This window comes from Sprattus sprattus, assembly GCF_963457725.1.
Source record: "Sprattus sprattus genome assembly, chromosome: 14".
NCBI classification, from domain to species: domain Eukaryota; kingdom Metazoa; phylum Chordata; class Actinopteri; order Clupeiformes; family Clupeidae; genus Sprattus; species Sprattus sprattus.
In genome coordinates this window covers 14,735,265-14,746,103 of record NC_137912.1, presented here as the reverse complement: position 1 = coordinate 14,746,103, position 10,839 = coordinate 14,735,265, and positions in this window count along the sequence as shown.

Below are 10,839 nucleotides of genomic sequence, written 5' to 3'. Positions count from 1 at the left end.
GGCTTCGTGTTTAATCCTCTGACTCATACACTTAGCTGCCCTTTCCAGCATGTACTCCATGCTTAGCCTAATAGAGCAGTTTCACAAAAAGCCTTTCAGTACAAAATGAAAGGAGCGAAAAATGCCATATAATAAACAACTTACTAACCTTGACCGTTTGGTCATGGAGGGAAATATCAAACCTCGGATTTGGCGTATCAACTTCGCTATCGCTCAGTTAAAGCCTCAGTAAAATACATAAATAAAAAAAGGGCAGATTTTTTTTTTTTCATGGTACTTGAGTTGGATCAGCAAAATAATGTTGTCCCAGGTGAAAGAGGAGTATGCTCTCCCTGTCTGCTGTGTTTGACGCCACCACGAGTTCTGGGTCTCTGATTTCTGACTTCTGAGTTCAAAGAGAAGAAAAGAAAACTCAGGCAGGGAGCGAGGCAGGCGCAAAAAGCTCCTACCGATAAATCAGCGACACCATTTAAAACAAGGTTTGCAAAACACACAATAATGAAGCTAATTACTTGCCTGAGCTTAAGGTAAGCATAACTTCCATAGGACGCATCCTCAGATGCTAGCTTATAAATCTCTCATACATCTGCTACAATCCAAGGATGCTGCAGAGTGGGAGACTTCATATACTGTAGCTTGCATAATTAGTACAAGAATGATATCAAAGTTTAAGTTAACTTGTGCATAATACGCATAACTCAATACCAGATGACAATTAAAATATTAGAAATATACAAAATACAACTGGTCAACATGAAGACATAAAACAGAAGAAAAAGTCAAAAAGACACAGCACACCTCTGACCAGGGATTAAAGCAAAAAAGGCTGAGGGGGAGGCATAAAAAGTTAAAGTACCACTATGCAACAACTTGACACTTTCTGAGGTATAGTTTTATAGGCAACTAGTTTTGGAGCCATCCTCAAATTCATTTTGATAGCATATGGTCATGTGAAGGATAGATAAACACCTGTGTCTTGCCCACTAGCCATCCAGGATATGCACTATGCAGTTCTGTGTTTCCTGACAGCATGGCATTGCCATACTGGCAAAAGATACCAGTTAGTGTGTTCTTCTATCAGTATCAACTGGGCTGATGGTGGTGTTTGCAAGGTTTTTTGCATGCCTTTAAGGTAGCGTGGTAGTTTCGGAACAGAACTCCTTATTGCTGCTTGAAGGTCCTCAGCATAGGAACAAATGCCATACCCCCTGCCCCCCAACTACAGCCACCCAGATGTGCAGAGGTGTGGGGGAATATGAATGCAGACAGAAGTTGCATGAATTTAAAGGGAAAATATGACATGACAGTGAGGAAATTCAGGGAAAGACTCTTCAGCCTGTTACACAGGGACAACATACTGTACATGTTGTTCCTGGAACGCCACACTAATTTTGTCCCAGGAATTACATAGTGATGCTGTCTATGAATACTGTCTATGGCAACGTCTTTGAAGTATATGCATATTACATAATTGCTTCTGTAATTGATCCCTGCACTCTATCAGGTTAAATCTATGGATGAGAAGGTGAATTTACCCCCTTCTCACCGTGACTTGCTGAGAGGGGGTTTGGCCTTAGTGTGGGTTGGACTCCCCCACCACAATGGTTCGGTCCGGGCTCCCCACGATAGTGGTGGAATCTGCGTGGAGCTAATTGAACCAATTTAGCCCAAGTGGCTGGCATGTGTAAAGGGTGCCTCATGCAAGCATGGGGAGAGAGAACTATGTAGAGGCAAGAAGGTTTGACACTTCCTGATGTGAGGTTAAGTGTGAATCTGTGTCTAGTTGTGTGGACACAACTTTGTATCCCTAAGAACAAAATTTGGCCAAAATGTTCATCACCTTGCAGTGCCCCATTATAGTTCTTCACATTCCGCTTAGGCATTCTCCCTGGCTTAACAGCATTAACATTCACATCTTTGTGTTTATTCCAAACTTGGAGGCACATTAATATGAATGGAATGATGTATGACATTGGTAATATTAACTCTCCTACTACCTTCAAATGTCAATTTGACCCCAGCAATTTAAACCTCCAAAACATTATTATAATTACATTTTGTTTTTATACATCAGATAATTTAGGTTTGTTTGTTGACTACCTAAAAAGCCTTTTAAATAAAACAATACCCCCACCAACCCCCCATATACATCCAGAATACATGTTACGCGACTATGGAGAATTATGCAGATCACCATAACATCTCACTGATTTACCTAAAATTGGAATGAGATGTCCTTCTGGTGTTTTATGGCTTCATATTATTTCTAAGTACATATTGTTGTTATCTATAACATTTGGAATAAAAAAACTATTTGTTATGGATGGATGGATGGATGGATATTTTATACAATTAAAACAGCCTGGGGTCAAATTGACCCCAAAGAACACTTATGCCTAATTTATACTTCGGTGGACGACACTTTTGAAAAGGTTACCGACAAAAAAAAAAAGTGTCGTCCAGGCTTGTGTGTTTATACGTCAGGCGAACAGTCGCTGAGTTAGTCATAATGGGAGAGGTGCTTTAAAAAAAAAAAAAACTTAATTTTTGTTGGAAATCAGCTGTTGGAATCAGCTGTTGACCGCTCGAGGAAAATTCAAACTACGAAGTCAACGACGCGTGCCGTCTATCTAGCCAATCATACTTGAGCGACACTTTGTGACGACTTCAGCGCCAGTAGAAATTTCTCCATGTGGCCGACACTTCAAAACGACGGTTTAAAGTGTCGTCCATGATGTAATTTTTGTCTGCGACTTTTTCAAAAGTGTTGTCTACCGAAGTATAAATTAGGCTTTATGCATACAGCATGTGTACAGGACATTGCAGACATATCGTCATGTTAATTTTGTGTTGTTGTCCCCATTAAATTAGGAAAAGTTTTTAAATATGAAGCAAAAAAATTATATGTTAATCATTTATTTAGAGACGTTAAACATTGAATGGGGTCAAATTGACCCCAAACATAATAGGAGGGTTAATAAACTGAAGTACCACCTTACTGTACATAATTCCCTTGAAGTGACATGTAAACGGAATTGAGATTAAAACTTTCCCGTGTCTGGACCATTAAAAGCCAAGTCTGTCCATATCTCCCTGCTTCCCTTGCTGACTTCCTCAGTACTTCATATAGCCAGATAGCTAACCAACATGCAAGTTCAAAAGTCAAATAAAGGGTTACATAACATTAGCCTACAACTGTTTTTCTTCATTGTGTTTGTTATGAGTGGATTTGCATCTAGTGGCAGTTTGTATTAGAATGCAGCTGTGTAACAATTGACCTGCTCCCGGCATGAATTCAAATTTTGAGTAAGAAGATGCATGTGAATGACATCACAGCCACAGCCTAAAACCATTGGCTGAGGTACTAAATGTCCCTGCTACAGCATACTAAATGTCCCTGCTACAGCATACTAAATGTCCCTGCTACAGCATAATAAATGGAGTCCCAGGAACAATACAGAGCAACACTGTGTGTGTGTGTGTGTGTGTGTGTGTGTGTGTGTGTGTGTGTCTGTTATCTATATTATGTATTACTTCATGTCCTTACTACAACATAATAAAATGTTATCCCAAGAAAAACTGTTTCCTAAGGAAATCAGAACAACTATGTATGTGTGTCTGTATGTATGTATTTATACAGCTTGTCTTTCCCCTGTTGCTACAGTGAAAGGCTCTTTGGTGAAAACTGCTCTATTGGGCTAAGCATGGAGTACCATGCTGGAAAGGGCGGCAAAGTGTATGAGTCAGAGGATTAAACACGAAGCCTCATCATACACCCCCCCCCCCCCCCCCCCCCACCCCGGTTCCTGCTGCCAACACTGTCTCTTTGAAGATAAAGCAACCATCAGTGATTGTGCAGAGGGGAGGCGCTAACATCAGTCTGCTAGCACCCTCTGCAAATCTGCCTCCGCCATACAAATAACAAGCCACCACCAATGTGAAAGGGGTTAGCTAAAGGAGACACATCCTATGACAGGATTGGACCCCTAGGGTCAGGTAGGCAATGGAGAGTGGAGCATGGAGCGCAGCTGTTGCCTACATGGTACTATTTCATAGCTATGGAAGTATTCAAACATCATTAATCGGATAGTTATTAACTCAATTATTATTAACCTCTTAACACAACCGACTACTACTCCATAGTTATACAGACTTTTTTCTTGGTGAATGTGTCATACTACGTGTGTAGCCAATGATAAAGCAATCAGGATCTAGTATTCTCAGTATCCAAACACCATCACTTCATCAACCATGTGTGTGCCTGGCAGTTTACATTGGAATGCAGCTGTGTAACAAATAACCTGCTCTTTGAATTTGAATGTTGAGTGAGAATGTGCATGTGAATGACATCATAGACTCAAGCTTGACTATGATTGGCTGAGGTACTTCAAGTCCCTGGTGCAACATAATGTAATCCCAGGAACAACTATAACTGAAGAAAATCAGAGCAACCATACTTCACCTGTGAATCAGGAGGTCACAGAATACAGAGAGGGTGCTGTCCCGGTGGGTCAGGGGAGAGAAAATAGTAATGGAGTGCATACAAAAATACGCCTAGGTAATAGCTGTTAAAACTAAACCAAACTGCTAACACAAACAAAGCGTTATTTATTGACATTTATATACAATAATCACACATTCATAATAATCACTCCAAATCAGTAGGGGGAAGCGCGTAGAAACAGCTGTTTATGGCTTGCGTCTCTCTCTCTCTCTCTCCTGTTGACCTCAAAAAGGAAGCAGACTGAGAAACAGAACTATCATTGCACTTTGCTGCATGCAGTGTAGCAGTCGCTTACTTGTCGCCTGTGATAACTTTGCTGTCATTACTTTTGGTAAAGAAAATAATGTAATGTAAGTACGGCAATGTGTCAGAATTGGAAGCAAATATGTCCCAAATATGGTGTAAGTTTCAAACTAATTACTCCGGCTGTACACCAGCCATAGCATCCAGTGAAACACATGATTCACTGTGAAAGTCTGCCACTCAGTTCGAGAGAAAATGAATGGGAGCGTGAGCGCTGCTTGCTCTGACGCGCACCACTGGAAATGCAGTCCTTGATATGGACGGTAAGAACAATCAGGGTCTATTTTTATCTGTGCAGCCATGCAGCCTCTGGCATTATTCGAGTTGGACTTTAATGTAATTCATTGTCATTCAGGAATAATCATTGCTCCATCGACATCAATTTATCCAGCTCATATAGAGAAACAGTGTTTTTCTGTTCCGATATAATCTTTTATGTGTCCATCAAGGCAAATGCAGTTCATGTTTCTACATAACTAGCATCAATTTTGATGTATGAAAAGACTCCTATCCTTTTCATCTTCTTTTCAAGAGGCATATTTCAAGCCTGACTGAGCCTCCACTGACCTGATGCTGTGACACAAGAGTATTTGTCATAATGCAGGTCCTCTCCTCACCCAAAGTACAACCTGAATGTTCTGGATCAATACTCATCAATACCATTTAAGCTCTTCACACATGCGATCCATCTTCAGCTGCGGGTCAAACTGGAAACGTTTGTCTACCGCACGTGTCTTGGTTGTTGGGTAGTTTACAGAAGCGGCTCTGAGGCGGTGTGTGTGTTTTTTGTTTAATGACACCTAACGGGAACACAGCGGACTCAACACCTCATGGCCAGGTGCGTTGGGGCGTCGGGAGCCAAATGACGGCTTCCAACAATGAGGCGTCTGGGCAGGGCGAAGCCCCGCGGGCTGGGGGAGGGAGGCGTTTCAGATGCTATAGTGAGACCTCTGCTTACCCACCTGCCGCGTGTCTGTCTGAGTGCGGATCCACGCCAACGCCACATGCAAACACGTACGCCGACAGAGGAACTGATGACAGACATGTATATAAAGAGAGAAAGAGCAAGACAGAGAATAATAATTAGCCTTGGCCTTGGGCCATAAGTTTGAGACCGAATGGACAGAAGGTCCTCTCTCATCACTGCTGGCTGCCCCTGGCTGTGTGCTCCATGATGACAGACAAACAGTGGGCCTAACCTTGTGGCGGTGCAACAACAGGTTATCCATGTTCTATGCTTAGCTGTGGACATTGGGGATTTCTTCTCTCTCTCGCTGGTTCAGTGTGGAGAGAGGAACTCATGTCAAACTCACTCCAGCAAAATGAAAGCTTCTGACACTGTGCACTCCAGTGCGCACCCAAAGAGAGTTAGACCAAATATACTGTAAAGGCTGCTTTCAGATATACAATTTAAGATATACTGTATGAAGATATGGGATGTGCATCCATTGTATTTGTTAATGTAACTATACTGGATGTGTGTGGGGTCACTGCACTTAGAATTGTAGCTCTGCTTTGAGGTCACCTCACTGATGTCCTTGGGGACCTATGCACTTAATATACTTAAAATACACAAGTGTACTTACAGTAGGCTATGATGTTTTGTTTGTCTCGCATTTTTATTGTTTTTGGTTGTAAAAGTACCATATCTCAGAGAGATGAAGGATTCAGTTACGTATATATCTTGTTCATAAATGCATTATGCATAATGCATCTTTAAATTGATCAGCACATTTCTGTAAGCAGCAAAGTTCTGATGATAGCGCAAAAACACATCTGAGTAATTATTTTGCAGCCTCTAAAATAATAAATCCAAGGTTTCTTAGGAGAATATTGTGGCCGGTTTGTTTGTCCAAAAATCAAAACAAAACATGAAAATACCCACAACCATCTGTAGAAACAAGAACTCTCAGATCAGGCCACAAATAAGTGCACATTCAATCTATAAATATAAGAAATGGACCAATAAGATTCGGACACAAACCACTTGGTGAGAGAAGTACCTCAGCATCCATCAGTCTCTAGGCTATGAAAGTTACTTCTCTCCGCTGCTGTGCCACTTCTTTTGAAGCAGGTATGCTTAGTTCCCATGGGAACGCAGCTTTTGGAATTGAGGGAGCGTGGACTAATAGTAGACTACAAGTAAAGGAGTCCTCCAGTATGGTGGCACTGGAGTGCAAAACACACAAAAAAACATAAAGAAAACGTGAAAAAAACCTTGCAGCCTTGAAGTACAGATACAGCATACGAAAACAAAAACGTGTGCTCCCCAAAAATCAGTAACAGCTACACCTCAAGACCACAGATTTTAGATTTTTGAATGCTGTATCTGCACTTCTAAGTACGTGGTTTAGTGACAAACCTGGGTAAATTCACTCAGAGTTAGTGTAAAACCTCCCTAAAAGAGGAGGTCAGTGGAGCCAGGGTTGTTACTAAGCCATGTTCCTGGAACACTGCCCTGGGCTTCAGGGTTTTGTTTTCGCAGTGCCACTGCACTTCAGCCTTGTTCTCCTCCTGATTTTCAACCAGAAAACAGTGCTTTGGCTTTCTGCCTGTCTAGCTTAGAAGGGTGCATGGACATACATCAAATGATAGTCACTTAAAGAGTGTTTAAGAAGGGATTTGGGAAATTGAACTGCAGCAAAGCCTTAGCCTGGTATACCCAGAACCAAATTCACTTCGCTCCATTAAGGATGGTTTCCAGTCATTGCATCCTAATGGGTTTAGACTTCAGGTTCATTTTGAAACCACTGGACCAACTTTTAACCAATCGGTATTGACCACTATGGGATTGCTACACTTCCTATATCACCACTAATGGTACAAGATGCTGTATTAGGCTTTCCCCAAACCCTGTTAGCAGTGAGGCAACAATGTCTGCCGATGTGGACGCTTCATTTGATGTCATCACACTTAACCACCCCCACTGGTCGCTGATAGAATGGCCCGTCATTTCATCTTGTGAACATCAGTTCCAGACTATAACTTGACTAAAACTCAGCTGGGAGCATTAGTCGGGCAGAGCCAGGGAAGCCAAGTCTACACACTCCCTTCAAATGTATGTATGAACTGCTAGAAGTGGTGTTCAAAACCACACAGGCACTTTTAAGAGATGCATTTAAAAGCTCAAAACATTTGACCTGGAATGGACCTTTAAATCTTTTGGTGAAAACTTGGGCCCAACACCTTCTCTTCCCACCACTGCACCATGTACCATCCCAGCTTGCTCATAAGAGGTCTTTGAAAGTATGTTAGCACAATGTGGCGTATCAGTGACGATGGAAAACTGTATCATACAATTTACATCCATTTCAGAAACCCATTAATCAAAACCTTTGTAGGGGGGGCCTAAGCTACGGAGAAGAACCATGGCTATTGATCAAATGAATGACCCATCTACAATATGCTAAGTGTGGGCATCACTCTGGCAGGGCCTCAATTGCATTAGCGTTAAATGAGTTAGTGTGCAATTAAAGACCACTGATGGATGCCCCTTACTCAGTTAAACCGCATCTTGTAATCATCGCAGGGGGAGCTAAATTTAGCTGTTGGTACATGTAGAAGAACTGAAACCGAATTACACGAGAATTTAATGCAATCAACACGAGTCCCTGTCACACCCCCTGTTGCTTTTTCAATTACATGTCCTTCCTCTTCCACCCTTTTTTAGAACATTCTCTTCAACAAATAGACTCTCCAGTGCCAGGCCATGAAACATAATAAGCAAAAGGCACAGGAGCAGGTTTGGCAAATTAAACGATGCGACGAGGAATGAATCGTGGCCCCGTCGCTTTTTAACAAGCTCCCGATGAGTGATGTTTTAATTTCGAACGTTTCTGCATTTTCAGAGGACAGATGAGCTCAACCATTGTGTTGCCCGAGGTTAGTGAATGCCAAAGAAGTGCCGGTTAGCATAGCTCTGACACCTCAGTAATTAGTTTTCTGTTCCACCGGTGGATTGGGGGCATCTCTCCAACATGGCAGTGCCATCTGTTGAGAAACCAGGCGTTAAGGCATATGCCTCCTGTTCGTCGAGAAGAGAAATGTAGGTTAGTCTCAACGGCACCTTTAAGTTCAAACCTCTTTGTGCAGACTGTGGCAGGTAGGCCTAAATGCTATGTGTCACAGCATGCAATCTGGAGACTATCAGCGAAAGTGTCCTTTAAAGTTGCCTCAAAAGAAATCAATGAATGTCAAGGGGGAAATGTGAAAAGGGTGTGCAGTGGAATCAAGAAAGTTTTCAGTTGTGTTAAGAGAAATGATTGTATTGCAGCGACCTGAGGTGAAACAAGCTGGGTTATGTTGGGTGAAGCAACACATTTCTCGTTCACCATCAACATCAATCCTAATGTAATTGCCTTGGCTGATAGAGGACAGTCCACTGTATAAATACCAGATGATAATCATGATGAATGGTGGAACAACATTTCACATCTTCAGGCCAAACAGACAATAGAAACGTTACAGAAGATGCATCTTCCCTACCCATTGATCAACTGATACCAGATGATGATGAAGTGCCACTTGCTGCTTGTGATAGCCTTGCCTTAGTCAAAGGTTGCACAACCAGTGAACTATATGTCCTTTCAACAGCATGACAATGTCAATGTTGGCATGGTTAGAACATTTCAAGAACCGTCATAGTGCAAAATTAGGTGGCGCTCAACTGAAATGGCAGCATAGTGTAATCTTACATAACTAACTAATTCTGAAGAGGACAGAAATGCCGGACATATCCTTTTCTATTTGACCCTCTCTCTCTCGCTCTCTCTCTCTCTCTGTCTCTTGCTGTCTCTCTATCTCTCTATCTTTCTTTCTATCTCAGCATGCCAAGCAAAGCGTTAAATATTAAAGAGGTCAACCTTTCCATGTGGACATAATCCACCCACACCACATGTGAGCCGGCAAACATCCATGCATTCCCTAGAGGGAAATGATAGAATAAACACACACACACACACACACACACACCACACACACACACACACACACACACACACACACACACACACACACACACACACACAGATAGGGGGACCATACTACATACAGCAAGGCAACAAACACGAATTATGCCTGTTCAGTAGTCTATAGGGCAGAGGGTCCCCTGCAGCCTAGTTACTGAGGGCCCAAAGGAGCGAGGTAGGAAAAGGACACACGGCTTATGGCAAGGGGTGATGCTTCTGTAAAGAGCTGGAGAAGTCAAGACTCTTCGATCTTGTGCCACAGACTTCAAGGGAAGCAGAAGGAGCAAGACACACACGAAGAGACACAGAGAGAAAGAGTGAAAGAGAGAGAGGGAAAGAGAGAGTGTGAAGGCTAATAATAAAAATGTGGGCCAGCTCCCAAATGCGCTGGCCGCCTGAAAAGTGGAGCATGAGGGTGCTGGATGCCCAGGTCTGGATGCTCCAATCAGAGCGCCATTGACAGCGAACATCAAACGGCCAACTCGCAAACACACACACAACCCTCTGCCTGCCTCCCTGAGAGGGCTGGGTGATGCCACAGAGGAGCCGTGACAGATACACAGCTGATGATCTGATTTCATGTGAAGGCTCCTGGATGCTGCTTTGCCATGTGAACGGCGTTGCTTGGCACGACCTTGGCACGACCTTGCTCGGTTTAGCCCATCAACCAAGCACAGCCTAGATTTTCATTTCCATACATCGGTACTCTCTACTCGCTTGAGGGTGTGTCTTTAAGTGAGGGGTAAAGGCCACCGAGGTCCCGACATACAAAAATGTTTTGTGGCAAAGAATCCAGTGTCTCACTGTGGTAGAAATGTGGGCAGTAAACCATTTACTCTCTTTGTTATAGCTACTATTCAAACCTTCCAGATTAAACTTGTCAACCAGATCTGCTTCACACTTGTCTTGATATACAAAAATGAAGACACTCTATGGCAAGCTGTGAAAGATGACCTAGCCAAAGAGACAGTATCCTCAATGTTCTTTGGCTTGTTTGGCGGCAGGCCTGGCATGGTTTGGCCCAACTCAGAGAGGGGTCCAAAACGAGTGTCAGTTTAGTGCTGT